The sequence below is a fragment of the Macaca thibetana genome, chromosome 8 (assembly GCF_024542745.1).
Source record: "Macaca thibetana thibetana isolate TM-01 chromosome 8, ASM2454274v1, whole genome shotgun sequence".
Lineage (NCBI taxonomy): Eukaryota > Metazoa > Chordata > Mammalia > Primates > Cercopithecidae > Macaca > Macaca thibetana.
The window spans coordinates 117,575,761-117,594,232 of NC_065585.1; the positions used below are offsets into that span (position 1 = coordinate 117,575,761).

At 42.8% G+C, this 18,472-nt stretch overlaps 1 protein-coding gene across 3 annotated transcripts in view; it reads left to right on the forward strand.

The window, feature by feature from the left end:
- Positions 1-18,472, forward strand: part of EBF2 (EBF transcription factor 2) — a 202,555-nt gene that overhangs the window by 77,686 nt on the left and 106,397 nt on the right. The gene's annotated exons all lie outside the window — the stretch shown is intronic.

Genomic DNA, 18,472 nt, shown 5'->3' on the forward strand with positions numbered 1-18,472 from the left:
CACTCCAGCCTGGGCGACAGAGTGAGAATCCGTCTCAAACAAGCAAACAACAAACAAACAAAATCACCTCACAATCTACCCATTAAACAGCAACTCCCATTTTCCCCTCCCCCCAGCCACTGGTAACCACCATTCTGCTTTCTGTGTCTATGAATTTGACTGTTCTATGAACCTCATGTACGTGGGATTATACAATATTTGTTTATAACTAGTTTGTTTCACTTAGCGTAATGTCCTCGAGGCTTATCCATGTTGTCGCGTATGTCAGAATTTCCTTCATTTTTAAGGCTGAAGACTATTCCACTATATGGTTATACCGTATTTTTCTATCCTTTCATCTGTTGATGGACACTTTGGGTTGCTTCCCCCACTTGGCAATGGTGAATCACACTGCTTTGAACATTATACAAATGACTCTTCAAACCCTGCTTCCAGTTCTGGGGAGATAGAGACCCACAAATGGAATTGCTAGATCATGATTCACCGAGATTAAGTAGCTGTGAAGTGTCCTGTCCTTCATTATATAGCCTACCCGTGTGCAGAAAAATATACTGACTACAGCCTATACTTCGGGGACATTTAAAAAGTTTTTATGCTGATTCTTTCAGTTAAGCTGCATACTGTAAGTGCATATTGTATGCATGTACAAACTCTTGAGTATATACTGTGTGTATATATGCTGTGTGCACCAGGCACTGTAGTAAGTGCTTTATCTGGCTACTGGAAACCTCATTTCATCTTCTGAATGACACTCCTATTTGGCAGGTTCTATCCTTACCCTTGTTTTACATGTGAGTTTCCTGAGGCTGAGAGATTAAGAAATTTGCCCCAGTTTTAACTGGAGGAACATAAACTCAAACCTAGGCATTCTGACTTCAGAGCTGCAGTCTGAGTTGCTACTCTTTGCTGCATTCATGGAGACAGAGTAAGGAAACTAGTCCTTCAATGCATCCTCACTCTTGCCCCCAACACATATAGATTTATGATTTTTTGATTTTACAATGGTGTGAAAGTGATATGCATTCAGTAGAAGCTGTACAAATTCCCATACAACCATGCTGTTTTTCACTTTCAGTACAGTATTCAATAAATGACGTGAGCTAGTCAAATTTTATTATAACATAGGCTTTGTGTTAGATGATTTAGCCCAACTATAGGCTAATGTAAATGTTCTGTACACATTCAAGGTAGTTTAGAGTAATAAGCTATGATGCTTAGTAGGTTGGATGTATTAAATGCATTTTTGATTTGTGATATTTTCAATTTATATTGAACTTATTGGGATATAACTCCATTGTATGTTGAGCATCTGTACATGAATCCAATTCTCTACCCAAAAAAGAGCTCCGTTTTTCTTTGTATCTTCTAAAACTTAGCTACAGATTTTGAAGCTCTTGCCTTAGCCTCTGTTCTTAGCAATGGTTTAATAAACATTCATCTTTTCCTTTCCTGCCTCTCCCAATGTCAGTTCCTCTCTAGCAACATGCCGTGTGCACCATTAGTTGGAGGTTTGATTTCCCAAATACATAGACCCATCTGCATTTCATTGCATCATCTCTGATGATGAATTTGTTCATTAGCCTCCTTCTCTCCATTTATTGTAGCGGCATGCATGGCAGCTTTTCTATGGTTACTTCTATGCATTGTTGACATTGGCTCTAGGATTTATATATGTTCAGGGATGGTGTCTGGGCAGACCCTCTAGTGACAGTCTATAGAAGAGGATCTCTGGCCAACCATGTGACGGGAAGGGCACCACAGCTTGTTGTGGCTGTAGCTTTGTTGCCTTGGTCTGGAGAATTTCTCCTTGCCTTCTCATACACCCCAGCATGCTAGCTATCTGGATTTGGAGAGAAAGGTATGTGGGCTGCCTGGCTTTACTGACTCTCTTACTACCCAAATGGCAAGAAGGTTTGCAACAGGAGAAGGCAGGAAGATCAGGCTCAGTCTTTTCTGAGGAACTCAGAGAGGAGAGGGGCCAAGGCGCTGTCTCATTAGGATTTTGAGAAAGAACTTGGGCTTGTTCATAAAGACTGTTCAGAAACCTCTGTCCTATGCTTTATGTAATAGAATAAAGCTCCCTCAGAGTTAACAGCAAATCTCTCAGGTTGCATTTACCTTCTTGCATCTATGGTTCCCTTTCTTTCTGCCTAAGTAGGTATGCTATTGTTTGCAAGGGTGTGGATGAAGGTAGAGTCCAGGAAGTGATTTCCTCTGAGTCCCAGGAGCTTCTAGGAAAAGGCTTGGGATGGTGTGGGAAGAGTAGGGAAGAAAAGCAGTGCCCTGCAATACGTTGCAACCACACCCCTCCTTCCTTCCGGAGCAGGGTTGAGTGACTTATACCATGTACACCTGTTCTTAAATTGCCAGGTGATGAATCAAAATCTCCAAAAGCCTAGGCAGCCTCATCCCTGACTTGGAAAACCATGGATTGTCTCTAAGCCTTTAAATGCTTTGTCTCTAAAGCCTCAGGCCTTGAGCAAAAGCCCTCTTGCCCTTTGAGAAGGAGCCAGCCTGGCCCGGAGTTGGGTTGAATGGGTACCTCTGGTTGGATGACTGAACGTTACCTGTCCTTTTTTTCCTTCAACTTCTCCCACCTTGCACTGTTGCAACCTATGCCCCAAATGATCAGTTGGGGAGGTGACAGTCCTCCACATTTAGTCATTCCTGGGTGACAGGCTCCTTGTTCATAGAGTGCAGGGGCCAACTGCAATCAGGATAACTGAGGGCAGGACGCGCTTTGCTGATGCTCTAGCAGAGGAAATTGCAGCTTTGCTGCCCTTGGCCAGGTACGGATTGTTGGGGTTCACTCTGCTCTACTTGATCTGCTGTTTGCCATTCTAGTAAATGCCCTCCCCATCTTTCACTCTGGGAGGGCTATGGTGACTGCCTCAAGAGGTGACTCTAGGGGCCCTACAATGAGTTCATGGGTGAGGCATGTCTCCTTCAGCAAGGGACCCTAATGTCCTCTGGTGGCCCTCATAGCAATGGTCCGCCCTTGTGTCTTTAGTTGGAATGGCAGGGATCAGACTACCCACAGTCAGTTTGAGTTTGTACCATCTCTGGTGTCTGTCATCTCCTGCTGAAAGCTGACAGATAGGATTTCTCCCTGAGTGCATGCTTACGTTTGTTACATTCACTTTTCACTTCATATATTATTTTTGGCAAGTGAGAAAATATAGAGGACTTTCAATCTCCAAAGTCGTTAGCATTTCCATGCACACTGGATTTAGACTCAGCCTTGCCCTCGTTGGTGAGCTAGAGGAGATCAAAAGCACCCCAAATCTGCATATAAGCAAAGCAGTCTAACCAAGATCTGTCAGCGAGTGCTTTTAATGTTGCTTAACAAAATATGTTACACAAAATCTTTATAGACTGAATAGGTACTTTGAGTTCCAACAAAGTAAAGCAAAGTAAACATTGCTCTTATGGGAAATAAAGTTCTATGTGGTTAGGGGCAGGGCTGTGATTAATTCAGTGGCAATGAAAAGTCCATGAAAATATAGTAAGGTTACTAGCTCTGCTTGAGAAACAATTTAATATCTGCTATGTATTAAATATATATGTGTGTATATATGTTTTAATACCAAATGATGGGTGGTGGGAGAAGAACTGGTATTTCTCATCTTTAATTATAAATTAATGTGCTGATGCTCTAGATATCATAGCTCCATCAATTATTGATGTTGACCTCACTACAGAAATCAGTAAGGAAAACAGAGTGATGAAAGGCAGCATTGAAGAGATGAAGACTAAGTTTCTATGACAGTCCCTCTGTGTGTGCACGCATGCGCCTGTGTGCAAACATCTGCATGTGTATGTACATATAGATAACTCAGTTTACCTTTACAACAATTATCTACTGAACTGCAGATTTCTCAGAGCTCTCGAACTGTAGCCTTGTCCAAAGTGCATGCCTTCATAATGTGCATTTTAACGTTAAATGGTTTTTAATATTCTACATATGGTTTCATGGTTTTAACTCTCCTCTCTGGGAATGAACAGGGCTGTGGTATTATGAATAGTGGACCGTGTCCAGGACACCCACTTACTTCCCTACATATCAAACATGTGGCGCTCCCATTAAACATGGAACTGTCTCTAGAGATTACAGTTGTCCTATCTAATCCAGTCCTGTTTTGTTCCCTCGACCCAGATTGAGAAGGATACATTGTTCTCATACATTCTTTTTTTAATTAAATGCAGTGGACATGTCACGTCCATGAAATACTCCAGGTCTGTTTTCACATCTGTGGTCATTTTCTCCTCCTCTCCTTCCATTTGGCTTTTTGGAAAGAAAACCAACCCTAATGTATACTTGGATTAATTGATTGGTTGTGTGCAATTTGCCAGGACAGTTTAGATATGATCTTAATTTTTTGTTTCTAATCCCAACAGAATGTTCTCTGTTGCTGCTCTTTCAGACACTCACCAAAGCTCTCGTCATTCCTGTCCAATGATTGTTTGAGTATGATATTCTTATTCAAATTGGTTCATCCAAATTCACTTCTCCCTCCCCTTGTACTGGGGTATGCAAGAGAACCTTTAGGTGCGAGGTATGCCTGTGTGTGTTTTAAGTTGTAATTGCTGGGATCATTTGCTAATTGATCCTATTGATACAAAGTACAAAACCTTCTATATAGACAGCACTTCATCAGAAGCAAGGAAACCTGATATCCCATAAAATTCTCCATTCAATTATAATTTTAAAATACTGGAGTAAACTCCTAGCAATTCACAAGAGGCTAAACTAGAGCCCCATTAGAAGGGTACTACAAGTAAACATTATTAATTATAAAAAATTGCCTAAATTAGATTTTTTTCACACCTGCTTCTTGCTTAATTAGCTAGCAATCCACATATTCCATTCAATTGAACTCTTACTATTTATTCAAGCATACTTGACATTAACATACTGTTTGATGTTTGATATCCTCAGTTTTAATTTAACCACATGACAACAAATGGTGTTTATGAAATACCAGTGAGCTGGAAAAATATCCTGTGTTGTAGTCGCACATGGGAGTGAATAGAGAATTTTTCTTTTGGAAGGGCTTGATGGCAGTAAGAAAATGAGACCCTCATTTTGTTTAATTTTTGAATGTTCTCATTCCTGTTCTCTATCACACCCTGTAAGAGGGCTTTGGAAGGTCCTGCAAGGACAGCATTGGGGCTTTGTTGCAAAAATATCCTTGAGAGCATTAATGATGGAAAAAAGTACTGTGCACCTGCTGGCACTTGGGGAGAATTTTACAGAACTGCCCTCATATTAAAAACACCATGGCCATTCTTTAGGGATTAAAGAAGAGGGTGGCAGGTACATGAAGATCTTACAGCTAAATAGGGCTGTCTGGTGTCAGGGAGGAGAAAAATGAAATGCAGAGGCCAAAGGCTAGAAAGAAGTTGGCCATTATCATGAGTCATTTTCCCTATGCCTTGGCTAAGCCAAGGTAACCAAGTAATTCCTGGGGTGGACCTGGCACTAAGGACCTCCTCACTGTGTTGCTTTCATACCTGAGAGTCCAAACTGATGCCCTTGAAACTGATATCAACAGGAATGGGATGCACAAGTTCAATATAAACCTGCCAACAAAGGCCTTGGACTTGTTATTCGGAGACTCCTATGTCTAATTGGATTTATTCCTCAAACTTTTCCCCTGCCCCTCCAGAAGAGCACACGAGGGAGTTAGTGGTTGTGATTCCTGTCAGCCACTTTGTAATGCGAGTACCTTGCAATCTGGTGATGAAACTCAACTTGGAAAATTCCCTGGGCCAAGAGACAAAAGAGAAAATTGTCTCCATAATGTATTGATTCTGACTAATGACATAACTTGTTGTAGGGGATTTGGATTGATAGCCACTGGCTTGTCTCCAGTAAGACACCATGTTACATCTGACTCTGATCAAACTGTCTGTAAATCACTTTTAACTTGGGTCCTGTAGATTTTGTGTTCACACCACACGTACTGCTTGGGTTCGACATCATTATTCTTCGCTTGGACTGTCTTTGTTTAACAGCCACTTAAAATTTTTGGCTGCTGGTGAATAGAGAAGCTTGTTAGCTGAGGAAAACATGTTGATGTCACACACTTGCAGGATTTTTTTTTTTTTTTTTTTTTTTTAAATTTTGGTCAGGCTGTGTGGATCCAAGAAAGTGTGTGGTGTTACCTGTAATAGATGGATGGCTTTAGGTTCAGAGGCTAGATTCAGATATCCCTGGATAATAGTTGGAAGTTGGAAGCCATCTCTTGGGACCTGGCATATTTACATTAGGGCTGATACTTCTTGCTTCTGGAGGGGCTTGTTATTCTGGGATGAACTTGTTATCCGAGATAGCCCTTTTTGCAACTGAGGTCCACAAAAAACCAGGTGTGTCAGAGAGCCACCACTACCAACACCCTGCACTCATATTGCTTACAATCTTCAAGGAAATGGATCTTGGATAGGATTTGGAATCAAAATTTCGACTCCTTTTTTGCTTTTTTATTTTACTCTTCATGCACAGAAACACATGACCTCAAAATACGTGTTTGAATGGAGAAGAAAACAAGCAAGACTTGTACGTGGCATTCAGAATGCATGTTTCTTCCCAGCCCCCTCCTTGTTATTTGTGTTTAAATTAGGCTACTCTAATAAATTTATATTCGTTATGCCCAGGTCAGTTGGGCAATGGGTAGAAGGGCGTTCTACAACTGTGGAAAATATGGCTTGGCTTATATATTTTTAAAGGACAGTTTGGAGAAGCTGTAATCTCCAGAAAGAGAATTTTATTAACATTGAGCTTCTAACTTGATAAGAATAATGGCAAATGAATTTTCCACCTGAAGGGGAATTAGATACCTCCATTTGGTTCATTTCCAACTGTGGGTGCCCCTGGTGTATGAGCCCCTTCCAAAAGTTCTCATCATTCATTTCTGTTAAAGAAAAATTCACAGTTTAGGAAAACCAGCATTATGAGGAGTCATCTCCAAGTTGGTGATTATTTGATTTTTTTCTTAAAACCTCATATTAGGGCTGGGCGCCATGGTTCACACCTGTAATCCTAGCATTTTGGGAGGCCAAGGCAGGTGGATCATGAAGTCAAGAGGTCAAGACCAGCCTGGCCAAGATGGTGAAACCCTGTCTCTACTAAAAATACAAAAATTAGCCAGGCATGGTGGTAGGTGCCTGTAGTCCCAGCTACTCAGGAGGCGGAGGCAGAGAATTGCTTGAACTTGGGAGGTTGCAGTGAGCCAAGATCGTGCCACTGCACTCCAGCCTGGGTGACAGAGTAGGACTCCGTCTCAAAACAAAAAACAAAAAACCTCATATTTGAAGTGAGATTGTTTGAAATATCCCATAAATAGCAAATTATAAAATTTATTTTAATTACACCAGGGAAATGGAATTCCTATCTTTTACATTTAAAATTTAAGCCTTCTGTTATAGAAAATTTTAAGACACATGAAAGTAGGGAGAATAATATAAATGATATGTACCATATAATTCTAGCTCGTTTCACACACTTTTTGGTTTTTACTTGTTATTTTCTGCTATTTTTCTTCTTCATGCATATGTGCAATGCAATATAAGGTACAAGACACAGCTCTTCCCCACCATGTGCCATACATATAATGAAAGCAGAGCCTTGGGGTGTGTTTTTATGTTGATCAGTATAGGTACTTATGAATACACACATACTTAACACTTTTATACACATATGGATAAACACATTTTTATATTTATGTGTGTGCATTTATATCAGTAGCATTATTCTCACCCACAGGTTTAACAGTCTAACACAGGGGAATTGAAAGAGATGAGGAAGATACCTTTAAGTGGACTTATTTAATTACATATTATAATCTGGTTTTCTAAAGAATTTAGCAGTGATTTGTCACGGTGAGAAATAATTCTGACCACCCCAACAGCTCCATCTCTTGAGACTTTTTGATAATGCTCTAGAGATGAAACAGCATCAAAGACCAAGGGCTCTTGAATATGCAAAACAGTGTCGGTGGGCCATTTCATCTTTCATTAATTCATCTAGTGTGAGGTGCATCTACAGGTGCCCCCAGCAAAGCAGGAAATGTACAGTAACTTGAACGTTTTCACTGGGGCCCATATTGATTGTTGATGTAACCAGTGGCACCTCTACAACTTTAATCCCTCATTCAATATCTTGAGGAGATCTGATAGATATTTATTCTGGCTATTTGTTCATGTGTACATAAAGATTGTTTTCCAAAGCAGTGGTTTTGCTCTGCCTCCCATGGTTGGGATGATGGGCAGTACATGTTTTACAAACTTGCTTTTAGGGGCTCTCCAGTTCTGTGAAGACAGCTGGCCCTTAGGGCATAATTGGTACTTCAGTAGGAATCCCATTTCTTTAGAAATAGACTGCCCATCTGACAATAGACTTTCCTTCACTCAGGCACTCAAGTAAGGTCATGATGTTGAGGACTCTTGCATCTTTGAGCAAGGGTGGAGTCTGCCTATCCTGACTCAGAGACCCCCAAAGCTGGAGTAACAAAGAGTGGGTGTTCATTTTCTCTGTGTGGCCAGTGAAGTTCTCCCTGCTCCTCCCCTCCTTAGATACATGAAGATCACTGCTTTAGGGAAATAGACGCATTCAAAGGTAGCCCCACCAGAACCCAGGAAAGGTGAATAGGCTGGGAATTGGATTATTTGTGTTTATTCTGCTCTAGATTTACCCTTGGATATGCCCCTGAGCTGTTGGTGTCTCATCCATAGAATGGGACCGTACTACCTAATCCTTTAAACACTTGGGATGATTTTCTTTTCTTGCCCCTGGATGACATTTGCTTCTGAGACCTCCCCATTCCTGACTGTATGCCCTTCCATTTCGGATGCCATGTTTTGGACGAGACTCTGGAGATGTAATTCTAGGCAAGGAAACCCAGACGGAAAGGGTAAGGAACAGAACTTGGGGGCAGACACATCAGGACCTGGGGCAAAGATATTTGTGGCAAAATGGCTATAGTGCTGACACAGCTAGCTGCTGAGCTATGGATTTAGGAAAAAGAAAACCCAGATCAAACCCTCCCCCAAATAACAATGAGAATCAGTCCTACTATGGGAAGAAAAATGGCGGTTACCGTTTCACACCACAATTCATTTGCCTATAAAAAGATACCTTAGGCTGGGCCTTGTGGCTCATGCCTGTAATCCCAGCACTTTGGGAGGCTGAGGCGGGTGGATCGCCTGAGGTCAGGAGTTCAAGACCAACCTGACCAACATGGTGAAATCCTGTCTCTACTAAAAATACAAAAATTAGCCAGGCATGGTGGCAGGCACCTGTAATCCCAGCTACTTGGGAGGCTGAGGCAGGAGAATCGCTTGATCCTGGGAGGCAGAAGTTACAGTGAGCCGAGATCACGCCACTGCACGCCAGCCTGGGCAACACAGAGAGAGTCCATGTCAAAAAAACTTTAAGCAAGCATTGTCTCTCCTTAGAAGCCAGAAAAGCAAGCTTATATTGCTCCTGGCTTTGTAGAACAACCCAACATATTGAAGAAATTCCTGAGCACCAGAAAAATGGAATAGCCATTCCTCCACCTTTACAAAAAGTCCAGCCTCAGCTCATCCTCCCTTCAGGGTCTGTGTCATTGTCCTTTGGCTCAGCCTAACCTGATGAGGTTCCCAAAGCCCTAGTCCTGACAGCAGCCGTTCAGCTTTGACTGAGGCTGATGGTGGCACTTAGAGCCAGGTAAACAAAGCTTCCAGACTCGATTTTATTTTTCCTGTCAAAAAGAAATGGAAAGAGGCTACTTCAGATTCTACTGAAGTCATAATAAAACTAGACCCACTGGGTCACCATATGTGGGGAAAAGTTCTCCTGGGCCTTAGTGTACACACTCGGGGAGGGAAATAAAGAAAGGGAAAGCCGCCGTTCTACTGGCAACTGTCGTTAGGTAGTATAAACAATGGCCCGTCACTGGCATGGAGTGGAGGCTCAGATTCCAATAGCACTCAACAGGGAGCCTTCCTTAAAAAATTAGAAGAAGCTGGGCTGGAGTTGGTCCATGCTGGGAATGGCAGAAGAAGCAAAAACAAGAGTAAATGAATGGAAATTAAGCAGCAGGAAATGGGGATTTGGCACAAAGCTGGAATTTGAAACTGCAGAGAGGTGTCAGTGATAAGGTTGTATAAAGTTTCTGGCCAAAAAAAGAGAGAGAAGGAATGCAGATGTGTTCATTGAATAAAGTGCAGATGGAGAAAGAGGCAGGAAGAAAAAAAAATGCCGGGGAAATCATAATGAGTGGAGGTGCAATTCTGTTTAGCAAAACTTTAAAAATTATTCTCCCTGCATGTCTGGATGAAATTACAGGTTGGTTCAGATTGTTCCAATCTACTGGAGAGATTAAGGCCACGTTTATTTACTTTTACCTTTTCCTGCTCTGGGCAGACTGGGCTGTTTGTGCTGGGAGGCTCTGGGCAGGCAGAATCCAGGTGTGAGTCTCTGTTTGGAGTCTGCTCAGGAACTGCGGCCATCAGTTCCTCTTTAGATAGAAATAACTGGGATGTCTCTGGAGAGCTTGAATCATTGTGCGGGTTTGTTACCTGTCTGGGAGGCTCATGAGAAGACATGCAGCAAAGAGATCTGACCCCTTGCACACATGCGCCCTTTCCCTTGGCTGTGCAAGGAAGTCTGGTCTTTTGTGTCCTGCCTGCCTTCCTCACTCCCATCTGGCAGGGCTCAGTTACACTTCTCTTTGGCTAAAGATAGTCTGTGCATCACAGGGCAATCCTGTGTTTAAACATCATCTTATTTGGTAACTAACAGGCTGAAATTGGCCTCTCCAGTTGTACTTTGGTCATGAAATCATGGCTCACTACAATCTTGAACTCCTGGACTCAAGTGATCCTTTCATCTCACCTCCCGAGTAGCTGGGACTACAGGCGCGTGCCACCACACCCGGCTAATTTTTATTTTTATTTTTGTAGAGATAGGGTCGTGTTATGTTGCTTAGGCTGGTCTTGAACTCCTGGGCTCAAGCAATCCTCTTACCTTGGGCTCCCAGCTTGCTGTGATTACAGGCACGAGCACTGTACCTAGCTGGTCCCCTCTATTTCTTGTGCAGCCTTGGATGTAGTTAAATAACTCAAGGGACCCATTCCAAGCACGAGTTGTTCCATAGGCAGTGGGGATGGGAGGCAGTGGAAGTGGTGAAGAGGTGGCCTGTGGCGGAGGGGGAAAGGTCTCTAACCCTGAACTAGCAGATGGGATGCTGGTCCAAGTCACTCTACCATCCTTAGATGTCAATTTCTCATTTTCCCAATAAGACTAATGCCTACCCAATGTATTTTAGAGCCTTTGTTTGGTGAAACTCTTGTGAAGACATGTGTATGAAAGTACTTCGTAGAATACTCTGTATTATCTTATGCAAAGCATCATCATCTTCGTTATCTGTGGGAAAGCAAGATTTGCTCTTGGAGGAGAAATGGCAGTTTTAGCAAAGAGGTGAGGTGTCTTGAGACTGGAAGGCAGTCTGGATATACAATTTTCAGAGCCTTCCTTCTTTCAAACCGTAAAAGAGGGTGCTTTTGGATGTACGCTTCTGACCCCTCTGTCCCGGGGTTTTAAAAGCAATGTAAGGCACAGCAATACATGTGGCCCTTGCCAAATATTCTCAATCTGTCAGTGTGGATATTGGTAGATGCACAATGGTGGGTAATGCGTCAATCTGGCTTCCTTCCCTAGATGAGCGGTATTTCCTTGGGGACAAGCACAAATGTCATGTTTTCTATATCAATGCTGTTGATATAATAGTCTGGATTACCTTCAGTTCTGATTGTGTGTCATCTTGGGAGAGGATACTGTTTAAATGTTAGTGTTGAATAATGAAAATTAGGTGAGGAGTGGAGGGTGAATATTAAAATGTCGCCATCACAGTGGCCCCACCTGCCCTGTAAGGCCCTGTCCCTGTCCGTCTACTTTCTCTGCTGATTCTGGGTCAGAAATACAGCATGTTCTCCCTTATAAATGGGAGCTAAATAACTTGTACACATGGACATAGAGTATATAATAATAGTCGTTGGAGATTTGGGAGGGCAGGAGAGGGTGAGGGATGAGAAATTACCTAATGCATACAATGATACAATGTACACTATTGAGATGATGGCTGCACTAAAAGCCCAGACTTCCCACTCTGCAATATATCCATGTAACAAGAGTACTTGTACACCTTAAATTTATACTTTATTATTATTATAATTATTATTTTTATTATTTTGAGAAGGAGTTTTGCTCTTGTTGCCCAGGTTGGAGTGCAATGGTGCGATCTCAGCTCACTGCAACCTCTGCCTCCCAGGTTCAAGAGATTCTCTAGAGTAGCTGGGATTAGAGGCATGTGCCACCACACCCAGCTAATACTGTATTTTTAGTAGAGACAAGGTTTCTCCATGTTGGTCAGGCTGGTCTCGAACTCCCAACCTCAGGTGATCTGCCCACCTTAGCCTCCCAAGGTGCTGGGATTACAGGCATAAGCCACTGCACCCGGCCAGCATTTTTTTTTTAAAGGGATAATGCTCTCCCTCCCCATCCCTGTGCAGACCTACACACCTGCCCATTTGGTACCACACCTATTAGGGGGGACAAAATGTACATTCATACTCCAATTCCTTTTTTAAAAAAATTAAGATGGGGTCTTGCTCCATTGCCCACGCTGGTTTTGAACTCTTGTCCTCAAGCTGGGCTTACAGGTGTGAGCCACTGCACCTGGCTAATACCTCAATTCTTGGGAGAGCAGCATTTCCTTGGGGACAAGCTATATTCCCAAACACAGAAGGTAGTCTCATCCAAAATATTAACTTATATTCACCAAACACAGAAGGTAGCACTTAAACGTAAGCAAGAATGAGAGTTTCAAGGGGCAAATCTAGGCACAACTGTAGTTAGGGAGAAGTGCCCCTAAACATGTCTTGTGGCTCAAGCTGTTGGGAGCATAAACAGGTGACTCCCCAAGCTCTCTCCTTTTTCCTTCTTTCAAATCCTTTATTTTTTCTCCTTTTAAAAATATCAATAAGCTATATAAAAGTATAGAAAATGTGTTAAAATAACAATCTTTTAAGACTATCTTTAGAAAAATCCATCTTCTTTTTTTTTTATATATGTGCCTGGACACAGGAATATTTACATTTATATACTGGTAAAATCTCTATTAGGTTATTCATTTTTAGGCCCCTCTAAAATGCTTAGAGTCTCACAAAATACATAATGCTACCCACAAAATACCTCTGGAGCTTCTCCCTCTCCTCTAATTCTCAAGGCCCCCGCCTGAATTTAGGGCCTTCCTCTCACCTTGGTGAATAGAATGACTTCCAAGCTGGTTTCTTGCCTCTAGGCCCTTCTTACACCCGCAGAATTAACTTCCTAGAGCACAAACTTGACCCTCTGCTTAATGCCTGGCAGCAGCTCTCAGCACCTTTGGAGGGAAGCCCTGTCCCCACGGGTCCTGGTCTGTGGGCCCAGCCAGGCTCCGGGAAGTGTGGTGCTAGCGTGGTATGCTCTTGTCGCTGTGATCAGCCCTGGCTTCTTGTGTCTGCTGTAGTCCACGCTGTTCTGGGGATGCGCTCTGTGCCCTCCTCCAACCCTCTCTGATCCTCCCAGCGCCGACGGCCCCGGGGCGCCTTGTTTACAGCAGCTGCACAACCTGGCGCGCTGCGTTTGAGTCCTTGCAGCACAGACCCCGGGTCCCTAGCCAGCCGCAGTCACTGTGGTGAACAAATTAGGCACGGCTCCTACCTTCGCAGAGGCAGCAATCCATTCGGGGAAGGCAGCCGTGGTATAATTAAAAGTGCAATGAGTATCCATGTCCTCCAGCACTGCGGGGTGCCATGGCAGCAAATAACCAGGGGACCCAGACAGGCTTGCGGAGCCATGAGGGCTTTCTGTGCCAAGGGAGGGATGTGGATGAGCGTCCTGAAGGCTCCCTGGGGGAAGGGGCGGGGGCGGTGCTGGAGGTGAGTGGGGGCACTTTCCTTGAGAAGAACCTTGAACTGTCAGTACGATCCAGATAAGCATGTGGGAAATGGTGGTGAAACACGACGTTTCCTCCGCATTGATTCCCTTCACTGAAGGCCCTCAAAATATGTAAATTTTTTTTCTTAGTGCCTCAGAGCTTAAGGCATTTCTGAAAGCCAAGACCCATTGCCCTTGGCTTCTGTCTTTCTCTTTGGACCTGTGTTCTCTGCACCTGGCAGAGATGTACCCAAAGAAGTAGGAATGGGCTTATCTGCCTGCACGCGAAGCTGGGGGCGCTGAGCGGAGCGGCAAGGTGCCCTGTGGCTCTCCAGACTCAGGTGGTGCATTTAGCAGCAGGAAGCCACCAACGGGCAGCCCTCTGGGATGCTGTGGATGCCAGAATGGAAGCTCCAGGAAAGCAGTTTGGGTTCCCACGTAGCCCGATATCACTCTTCCTCCGCCTGAACTATTTTGAGACATTCCTGCCATCCTTCTCTCTCCCACACATACCCTTAATATGACTAGAATATAGCTAGTTCGAGCTAGCATATGTTCTTATAATTATGTTGCTAGCATGATAGATTATTTATTCTACTCACTTTTTTTTTTTTTCCTGAGTCCCTGTACTGTGTAACCAAGACTAAGGAGCTTATTTAAATAAAGAGATACTAACACACCTTGACAGCAGCCTATAAAAAAAAAAGGAAAGCCCCAACCTTTAACAGGTCTCAAATCTGCATCCCATCTGTTTAATATGCAACCTAATGTGCTGCTGCGAGGCTCAGTTTCCTGGCAGCCGAAGGGAGAACCAGAGGCTCTGTCTACTAAGCCGCTGATCTCTGACGGTGGAGAGCCTTTGAGTGTCCAGCTCTGTGGGATGTTGCCCTAACTAGGCACTGTCATTCACCTGGAGGAGTGCTCAGTGAGTGGGCTTTGGATCCAATAGGACTGGAGCCAGGAGGAGCCTCCACAGCCCTTGGGGCAGCCTTCTCTTATTGCTGATGGAGAATCTGAAGCCCCAAGCACAGTGTCTTGCCGATGGTGACACAGAGACTCAGTGAAGGGTCAGATCCCGAATCAGCTCCTTGACTGCATTCAGTGTCTTTTCCCTCTGCGGTGTGGGACTGGAAGATCCATGGAAATGGTTTCCACCACCCAGTCTGGGAGGCAAGCAGAAGCCAGGAATCAACCACTCCATCCATTTCCTGTGACTTCTCTGGGGAGGAGTTTATCTCTTTTCTTTCCTGATTGATGTTTAGAAATGAAATGAAATCCAATAAAAGCCTATATTACCACCTTAAGGAAAACCATGTTTCCATTCATTCCTTTAATCATTCATTCAACTAATATTGACTGAGTGTCTGTTGTGTGCCAGACATTGAGGACATGGTGATCAATCCAAGAGAGCTCCTGTCCTCCAGGGCTTTCCAATATGGTGAATGAATAGCTAAGTAAACAAGGCGTTATGGTCCACTCACCATGGTCAAGAAATGCCACAGCGGTGTGTGCAGAGCTGTGAAGCACACATGGTCTTGTGGAGGCACAGAACAGGGGCCCCTACTCCAGGCTGTGTTAGAGCTATGGGTCTTAGGGAAAGCCCCTTTCTTTTGGAGATAAGCTTCTTGATCTCCAAACTGGACCAAATGGTCTCTGTGAAGTTTGTTTGTTTTTCTGTTCTAACATCTTGAATAAGGTGTGATGGGAAAGAAGAGGATGGGAAAGAAGTACAGGAAATATCTCAGGCTTCCATAAGTTTAAAGCCTAATTAGGAAAAGAACCCAATACTTATAGAATAAGTAGGAAAAAAAAAAAACCCAAAGCCTCATTCTGTAGTTCAAAGCTATGTTATTTGATATGTACAATAGATACTAAGAAAATTCAGAAAGTGGGGAAAGTAGAATGAGTTGGAGTTGGCAGAAAGAGCCATGTGGGAGAGATGGACATTCACTTGGGTTTGAAATAGAACATAAAACTTGCATAGATGAAGGGCTGATGGGGGAGGATATCTAGACATGAAGAGTGAGCAGAGGAGATTAGCAAAGCCTGCGAAAAGGAGTGAGCAGGGCAGGTTGGGCATGAGCCAGAAGGTGAAATGATTTGTAATAGCTCCTAACCTAATGACTACCCGGCCACTTTGCAAAATCCCCATGTAGACAGGGTGAGTACGTGTTCCTGTTCACCCTGGACAGTCCTGGTTCACATTTCTGTTGGCCTACTGTAATTATTTTCTTTATAAACTATTTATTATAATTTAAAATTTATTTAAAATAAATAATTTATAAATGAATAAATAATTTATAAATAGATAAAATAATAAAATAATTACATTAGGCCAACAAAAAATAAATAAAAATGTATAAATAAATAATTACAGTAGGCCAACAGGCATGTGAACATACCAGAGTCTTGCTCTGTTACCCAGAGTGGAGTGCAGTGGCCAATTATGGATCACTCTAGCCTCCAACTTGTGAGCTTAAGCGATCCTCTTGCCTCAGTCTCCTGAGTAGTTGGGGCTGCAGTCACAAGCCACCATGCACGGCTAATTAAATAATTTTTTTTTTTGTAGACACAGGGCCTCACTATGTCGCCCAGGCTGGCCTGGAACTCCTGGCCTCAAGCAATCCTCCTGCCTTGGCCTCCCATAGGGTTGGGATTAGAGGCGTGAGCCAGTATACCTGGTCCTTTTTGTAATTTTTAACAGAGTCCCCTTTGAACACTTTTCAACATGTTCATATTTAAAAATGATTAATATGATTGAAAATGATTAATGAAATATGAATCAATACATGATTAATGAAAAATGATTTCTGACGAATTCTGAATGTTCATCTTGACCTTGCCTGTTTCTCTTAGAGTACATTCTTGAAGTCACTGCTTTTCCTTTCTGTGCTTTTCCTTACCTGTCTGTAAAATGGGGGGAATGCTTGGTGCTTTCCCTTCTTCCTGGGAACATATGGAGCCAAAAGACATCTTCAACCTCATTCTTTCCTTGCTAAATTTAACAATCTACCCTTAGCTACAGAGAACTAAAAACTCTCTGATCTTTGCCCTAGCTAAGTGTGTGTATTCTCTCCCTTCCCAAGTGAATTTCCAGGTTCTCAGAGAGTCCTCTTTGTCTAAAATGGTTGGAGCACTGAGTTGGATGACTTGGAAAGTATTTAAAAATTATTTGGACAGAGCCATCATGAAAATACCAGGTGGCCATTGGGAAGTGAGGGGGTGGATTCTATCCAGTGGTGCCACCATTTATCATGTTCAATTGGGTGGGCCAACTAGCATTCTGGAGCAGAGAATAAAGGACTGCACGTTGTGGGACTTGGTTTTGCTCTCCCAGCTGGTAATCTCAGCTGGGACAGGCCTGGGCTCCAGCTCATGTAATCACTCCTCAGGCTCCTGTCCAGCCAGCAGGGAAGATTCTAGTTGCTGGCACTGTCGATCCAACACCTATTTATGAGTACTAAATTTGCAAAAATAATATATGAAAATGAGGTTGTGTGTCATTTCAGCATGTGTTCTATATAATGAAATAAGATGGTGATATCAAATTACTGGCTAATTTAATTGCCTAGAAAAAATTAATTTCTAAAAATGCCAAATAATTTTCAAATCAGAAGGATTAGGGAAGCAGCATCTATTTTTGATTTTCATTTGGGGAGAAAGCTATACAGAGATTTTACTTTTTATCCTTTAAAATCTATAAACATTACTTTGTCCTGGGCCGGGGTATCAGCTCATGAAAAAGGAGGAGAAGAAAACCTTTTATCTTCATTTTATTTTGAACTGTACTTATTTTTAAAATTCTGCTTCCTTTTTTTTTTTTTTAAATCAATTTGTGTTAAAACTGTAGAGGATTTGCCTCATTGGTTAACAGCTTTACTGGCCTGTGAATTATGCATTTATGGTACAATTTGAAGTACCAAGGGATGAAAAGATGGTCCAAAGTTTGCCCAAACCCCAAGATCATGGTTCCATGACTGAGGCAGAACAACTGGGAGAAACCTTGGACCCTCGGTCAGTGGTTTAACAGACTTTAACCCATTCCTCCTTGAAGGAGACCCAATCCTTTTGTTTTTAGTCAGGCTCCAGTAAATCTTACCCCTGTGCAACTACACTTAGGTGCATCAGTGGTTGCCTTTGTCACCTCTTTGATGCAACTAGATGAGATTCTCAAGGCAGTAGCCAATGGCGGCCTGGGTATCTGCCTCAGCAGCCAGGAACTTTCAGGAGCCTGGAAGCATTTAGATTCTGAGGATCTCTGCATTGCAGATGCATTCTTTAAGCAAAGATTCCACTTGTGCTTTCCAGCCTTTTACCGGAATTGAGAGACAAGTCCAATTTCATTGTACATTTCCATTACTTTTTTAAAAAGTGTGTAAATCTAATATGAAGTAGGCATCAGGAATGGCAGCCATCTTGTTTTAGGAAAATACGGAATTTGAGAGCCTGCTGCAAGAGCTTAAAAGAAGAGAGGTCTTGGCAAAAGTAATGTAATCTAGCAAACATTCT